Here is a 7245-nt window from a genome sequence, read left to right as displayed (position 1 = left end):
CAAAATAAGCAAGGGAGCATCACTGGTCTCCCGTATAATGAATTTTCTCCAGTTGAGGCACATGAAGCCACTCATTTCTTAGCAATGGTTCTTACCTGTATTCTATTTTGACAAATCATAAAAGAACAAAAATCTGTAAATATACACCTGCTCATATCATCCAGAATGTTCTAGCATTTTCATGGCAATTTCTAGATAAATGTTCACACACTAGAGATTTGTAAACTGTTTCATGCCTTAATTCCAATCATACTGTTTAAGTATGGACAGCCTAAACATCTTATGATCTCTTAAAGATCCTCAAAACCCACACAGTTTTGCAACAACTTTGTCCTGCCAAGCCAACTTCATGTTTCCACAGTCCCTGCCTGCTGCAGGGACTCTCAGAACTTGTGAATCAGTGGGAAGGCACCTGCCAGTGACCCTCAAAAGCAATGCTCAGTGACTTGGCTTCTGACTCCTCTCTCTGGGCCACATCTTTCTTCCCATTACAAATGTAATGGAAGAGCTGTCAGTAAAAGACTTACTCTGTCCAGGAAAACTTGAAGCCATAAAAGTCAGACCTTTGTGACACTGTCCATTTTCTCTCAATATTATGAAACTACTTATCATAAGCATCAGAATTATTTCCACAACTTCATATCATTTAAAGTCAACTATGAAATGTATTCCTCAGATCAAATCTAAACTCCTGCAAATAACCTTGACATGTTTACATATATATTCACTATAGCATTGATGCTGAGCCTTTGCTCTGCTTCCTAAAAATCAGGATGGTCACTGGAAAATAAAGGGTCCTGTTCATTAACCAAAGAACAACTGAATGGCTCAAACCCAAATGACTCCCAGCACCTGCACAGCAGAGAAGGCCTAACATTTGTGGACATCTGTGATGAAAGTTCCAACTCACAAGCACATGCACAATGTCAATTTTAGTTTTAAATTTCTCCCTCAGTCTCATTACTTAGAATCTTCATATTTAGAACTTCACTTTGGAAGAACTCTGCTTGCCCTCACTGTGACCGTGCTCACAAGTCATGAAAGAAATCTTAATCCTCACGATGGGCTCTTCAGAATGCCCAGATCACAGCAGAACATCCAGCTTGCCACTGTGGCAGAGCACAGAGCCTCTTAGAGTGCACAAGGCATTCACTCTCAGTCATAGTGATTCTGGCTGTGTATATGTCTGCCCCAGCTTTCCAGAAAAGTGCCCCAAGCAAGTAGACAAGTGGTTCATGCTTGCTTTATGGAGACACCAGTTTCATCCAGACATGTGGACTTTGGCAAAAGCAAAATTTTGGCTAGCAGCATGGCCATGTGCCTCCTCTTTTCAAAACACAAACTGGTTACCTTCTCCTCATCCTGACAAACATGCAACCTTAGGTAGAGAAAAGTCTCCAAGCTAACCTCAAAGCAGTATCTGGCCTGCTGGCACTAGAGAGGCCATGTAAATTCAATTAGGTTTCCTACCAAGGTATCCATCAAATATTTGGCATCCACAGATGTGTCTGCCTAGTTCACTTATAGACCTAATGCAATATGACATTGCATTAACTGTACCACAACAAACAATTCAGGACAACTGTACCACAACAAACAATTCAGGCAACATCAAGCTGCCCTTCCTATTACCACTGTGTAAAAATTGCATACTCATAAAGTACTGTTTCAGCATCCTAAACATCCTTTGCTCATGTCTTTTTCTCCCTCAGCCTGAAATGGACATTTCCAAGTCTCTAGTTAGGAAAAAAATTCCATATTTTCAAATCAAATATAAAAAGAAGCACATTTAAAAACAAATTCCTTACAGAGAAATCAAACAACACTGAAAATTTATGATTTTCTTTACAACTACAATTGCACTCATTCCACTCTCTGGAGGAACTACTCAACCTTTTGGTGTATGCTTTTCCAAGCCTGTTTTTTTAAGCATTTACATATATACATGTGATGCACACAGTGAAAATAAATAAATAAATACAATGATGCACACAGAGAAAGTGCTCCACGTTTAATCAATTTACCTCAAATTCTGCATTCTATTTCTAGAAAATTAAAGAATTGTGCACATAAGAAGATACAGCTCTCATGGCAGGAATTTCTACTTTTGGTTTTAGTAAATCTAACAGCTTTCTATTAGATTGGCAAACAAGTTAACCACTCACAGTCTTTCAACTGTGCTCCAAGCAACACACAAGGTAACACAGAGATACCCCAAAATGTTTCTAAAATTAGCAATATGTTATATTTTGATAGTTTGTGACAGCTTGTAGAAAAGGAGAAGAAGCTCAGAATTCAGGTCCTTCATAACTAGCCAACCACCTTTCTCAAAGTCGACCTGAACTTCCCTATAAGTGGAAACATACTTATATACATCCAAAAATCAGTGAGATTCAAATAAGAAAATCAATACACTATAAACTAAAAAAAATGCCAATAAGATATAATTTTATCTGTCTCCCAAATACAAACTTGTTAATTTACCAACCACAGACATAACCAAGGCAGGCCAAGTTTCACCCACTACAAGGGGAATGACATCCTACAAAATGTTGGTATGTTCCCCTCAGTGACAATAAAACCATGGTGGTATATTCCACCAACTTGTATGGAACATGATGGAAAGAAACCATAAGGCAGAATACAAGTGAAATCCAGGTTCACTTTTTAAAATTTTTTATTTCTTCGAAACTTCAAATTTTAATATTCTTCATTTTCACAGCTGCATGTTATTTTGCACTGTTCCATGGGTGTTCCCAGCTCTGGGTGGCTGTCCTGGTCCTATTCTTTTTCTCCTCATCCCACCATGCAGTAGAGACTAACCTGATGGCCTCCAAGAAATCAAAACTTTTCCTGTGTCAATGAATCCTTCCAGACCAGTGTTCTGAAAGATGAGCATGAAGTTGATCCTGACTGAGGAACCTACATGTCTGGGTCTAACCAGGTCTGCATCCTTTGACTGATCAGAGATACACTGTCACTCACCACTCTTGGTGCTCCTGAGGACAGGAGGTGCAGGTGGAAAAGGATGTGTTAGGTGTGAATAAGTGGTGACAAGCAGTGCAACTCCATCATCAAGGGCCACAACTTGCAGTTTAACACTTAAATGTGGAGTTCAGGTGAATTACTGCAATTGCACGCAACTCACTTGGGGTCAATGTGGCTCTTGTCATCCATCCTTTGAAGTACAGTGTCTTTTACACATAATGATACATGAATATGCCCAGCTGTCATATTTTTACAATTCTTGAAAAATTCAAAGACCCAAATGTGACACGCAAAACAAGAAGTGCACTAGTTTTAGGTTCCATAACAGAATGGCCTCTCACTCTGTCACAAGGTACAGTTGTCTTGGATCAAGTCTATTCACACACATTTAGCATGGAAGCCATCAGTGATGAGCACAGTTATTGGGAATTCTGAAATCAAAACATTAATAGAGAGGGGCTGGGGGATATGTCTCAGTTGGTAGAGTGCTTGCACCATGAGAGAGAGAGAGAGAGAGAGAGAGAGAGAGAGAGAGAGAGAGAGAGAGAGAGAACACTCACATGGAAACCAGGAAAGAGTCTTCTCCTGCTATGCATTCAGCTACAAGATAACATACACTTTTCTTAAAAGTGGCCCATGCAAATTAGTAGTTTAGCTCATCCCAGGTCAATTGCATTCTACCCCATGGCTTAGGCAAACCAACAGCACTCACCACGTCAACCACAGCAAGACACCAACTCTTCAGAATCTAGGGAACTCACCTAAGTTGCTTTTAAAACATAATTTCTAGATATTGATAACCATCTTAGGATGATGTTTTTAGAAGCTCAAGAAAAATCTGTTTAGAAATGATGCAGCTTCACTCAAGAGTTTACAGTGTTTTGAATTAATTATATAAATGAATAAACCATAGAAGCAAAATAACAATTATATGGAAACATTTGAAATATTGATGCAGTTCAAGCAGTCATACATTACTGTAGAACAGTTTTATTCTCTGCTCAAGAAATTCTTTTAAATTAGTGCATATATAGCAAACATCTGGTATTTTCATTGTAGCAAAGGTAAAGCAATAGCAAAGACAACACACCTATGGCCTAGATACTTTGTGCATATTAGTCAGTGGTCAGTGAGATTTCAGCTCATCCCTCTGCAAGAGCCCAGGGAACTAAAATTCATGAAAAAACTTGGTAGTGTCTTTAGTGAGCAGTTTTGATAACCAACAGTCTTTCTCCAGGGAGTTTTGTGAAAAAGGGTTTTAGACAGAATGCATTCATAGATTCACTGTCTGCAAGAGAAGCAGAGGTAGAGATATTTGTTACAGTAACCAGGTCAATTTAACCACCTGCAATATAGCCTTGGCCATAAGAGCCACAGTCCCTGTCCTCATAATCTGTATAAAGGGGGAAGAGCTCACATAAACACACAGATGAAAGCAACTCAACAGATTCTACCTCATCTGGAGTTTCACAGAAAGGTAAAAAAAAAAATAACAAAAAGGTAAAACCAACAGTCCTGGCTTCCAAATTGAGCTGCATAATTGATATGACAAGCTGTTTAAATTTAATTACTATCTAATACAGTGCAGATTTATTCAGACACAACCACCTCATTTTTTGCAGGCATCTCTTCTATGAAAACTGTGCTAGTTTAGTTTTGTCTGAGTTAACTTAAAATGACCAAATCTAAGCTACTCTGTCTGAACAAATAAAGCTGGAATCTACACAGAAACATCATTTAGAACCTCAGAACTATAAACTCAAGCAGACTCAGACAGAGGGACTCTACACCTTGAAATTCTCAGTAAAAATTATGCTAGTGTGGAGTTTCAAGAATATAAAAAACAATCCTACACACACAGTCATGTAACTTGGAATGGCTACATCACTGTTGATGTATTCTGTGTGCTAGGGCTTTATTCTCATCACAACCCCATAGGCCAAGTCTTATTAATCCCACTTTAGAAATGAGTAAATGGGAGTCAGAAAATGTAATGACATATCTGGAGCCAGAAGCCACAAAGAGGCCTTTGCTGAGCCTAAAGCCTACTCCATACTGCCCCACCCTGGCTCCTGGATGTTTTCTATTTTCCTATCATTTTGAGATAGGCTGGACATTGAATAAAATAGCTCTCAGTGTGACATTGGCCTGCTCTAAAGAAACACACAGGGTGGTGAACCCCAAATCCAAGGGCACTGTAGAAGTTCTACACCTGGCTTGACCTCTCTGGGAATAACCTAGAAGTAACAAAAGAGCAGGAAGGCAAAACATGGATCCGTTCTGACTAGATATACTGTGAATTTACTTGGATATAGGGGTTTTTCCCTTACTGTCTACAGAGAGAGTCACCTCTTCATTGAAGGTACAGTATTTCGGGTTGAAGAATCTTGACAAAAGTGGATTTAGACATCTAAGTAAGGGTAGATATGTTAGGTTATGAGCCCAGAAATGTCACATGGAATTCCAACTAGAGCTGTGAGACTTGACTCTGACTTCACCTTAGTGATCTGTCCACACTGCAGAGTCTTAGTAACCTACATGTGCTGTAAATCACAATCACAGCTGAACCTAATGAATCCACAAATACATTCAGGGACCGAAACATTCCATCCCACCCACACCATAACTTGGCTCAGAAGGTGTCCATGGGTAACACAAAGAAGCCCCAGGGCATTTTAGGAAGATAACTCAAGAAGCTGACTCCATGATGACTTAGGACCATGATGTGATGCATTTTTAAGTCCAAAGATCAATTCAGAAAAGATAAAAAGGTTTATGAGCTGCAGTTTTTGAAAAATTTATGGAGATTTCGCCCAATAGCTATGGGAGGATTTGGGTATATTTCCCTAAACACCAATTTGAATGAATAAAACAAAAATAATACTTTCAGGGCTGTGGGAAGTAACTTAAATCATATAAGAAACTGTTTAAAAAACTGCTGAACTCTGGGTAAGAATATGAGGTCAGCGGTCTCCGGTGCCAGCTACGCCGTGGCCGCTGTCACTATGGCCCATTACAAAGCCGCCAACTAGAAGTGCGAGCAGTTCCGGAGGTACTTGGAGAAGTCGGGGGTGCTGGACACGCTGACCAAAGAGTTGGTAGCCTTATATGAAGAACCAGAGAAACCTAATAGTGCTTTGGATTTTTTAAAGCATCGCTTAGGAGCTGCTACCCCAGAAAATCCAGAAATAGAGTTGCTCCTCTTAGAACTGGCAGAAATGAAAGAAAAATATGAAGCTACGGTAGAAGAAAATAAAAAACTGAAAGCAAAGCTTGCTCAGTATGAACCACCTCAGGAGTAGAAGCCTGCTGAATAGGATTCTTCTCAGTTGAAAAGACACTGAAAAAATGGTTTTGTATGACTTGAATAGTTTGCATAGTATATAATCTTTTCTGAACAGATGCTATAAAACTCTTTTAATATGTTAAATTCACACTTCAACTGTTATAAACACATATACTTAGAATCACCAATAAAAACTCAATATAGCTTGCTTTGGGTCTTAAAGCAGAAGAATCCAAAGTGAATCCTGAAAAAAAAATTAAACAGTCATCTAATTCATTAAAAGATATCTATTTATTAGTCTGATTAGGAATAATGGTACTAGTTGTATTTTAGCCAAGGAAGATTAGCATGGAGGTAGTCCTTGGTTTAGTTCAGGATATCAGAATAGATAGAATCATTATTGACAATGAAGAAGACAGTGTTTATATTCTCTTTAGGCATCTGGAGAGATCTGTGTGACAAGATGCTTTTGCATGGGTTCCCACGAATCATCTTCTCTTATTTATATAATGCAGAACAAATAACTCTTCTTTGCCACCACTTTGCCTTAGATAATTGTGTGTGTGCCAGTTTAACTCTGACACCACGTTTTCCTTCTATGCAATCATGCCCTATCTGATAATGTTGCCTTGTTTTGCTGTGTGCTTTATTGGGTCCTAGTTGCACATTAGCCTGTCTCTTTTTCAATTTGATTAATAATGCAGTTACCCTGATTGTAATTTATGTAATTTTAAACAGGATCACACTATTACCCTGCCTTACTTAGTTGCTTAGTTGAGCACAGAAGTAATATAAAATTCTGGTTCATGCACAAACTGGAATGAGAAGAGGAAAGAGCTATATATCATGGGCAATGTTGAGTATAATTATATAGTGGTTTTTCCCCTCAAAGTATTTTTCTAATTTTCAATTCATTTTACCTTCATTATCCCTGTGAAGTAGGTAAGGCAAGTATGAGGGGAGGTTGGGCA

At 38.7% G+C, this 7245-nt stretch overlaps 1 pseudogene; it reads left to right on the top strand.

The window, feature by feature from the left end:
- Positions 1–5993: 5993 nt before the first annotated feature.
- On the top strand, positions 5994–6417 carry LOC143379671 (c-Myc-binding protein pseudogene; annotated as a pseudogene).
- The last annotated feature ends 828 nt before the right edge of the window (positions 6418–7245 follow it).

Source organism: Callospermophilus lateralis, chromosome 13 (genome assembly GCF_048772815.1).
Source record: "Callospermophilus lateralis isolate mCalLat2 chromosome 13, mCalLat2.hap1, whole genome shotgun sequence".
NCBI lineage: Eukaryota > Metazoa > Chordata > Mammalia > Rodentia > Sciuridae > Callospermophilus > Callospermophilus lateralis.
This window is presented reverse-complemented; position numbering and strand designations above follow the sequence as displayed.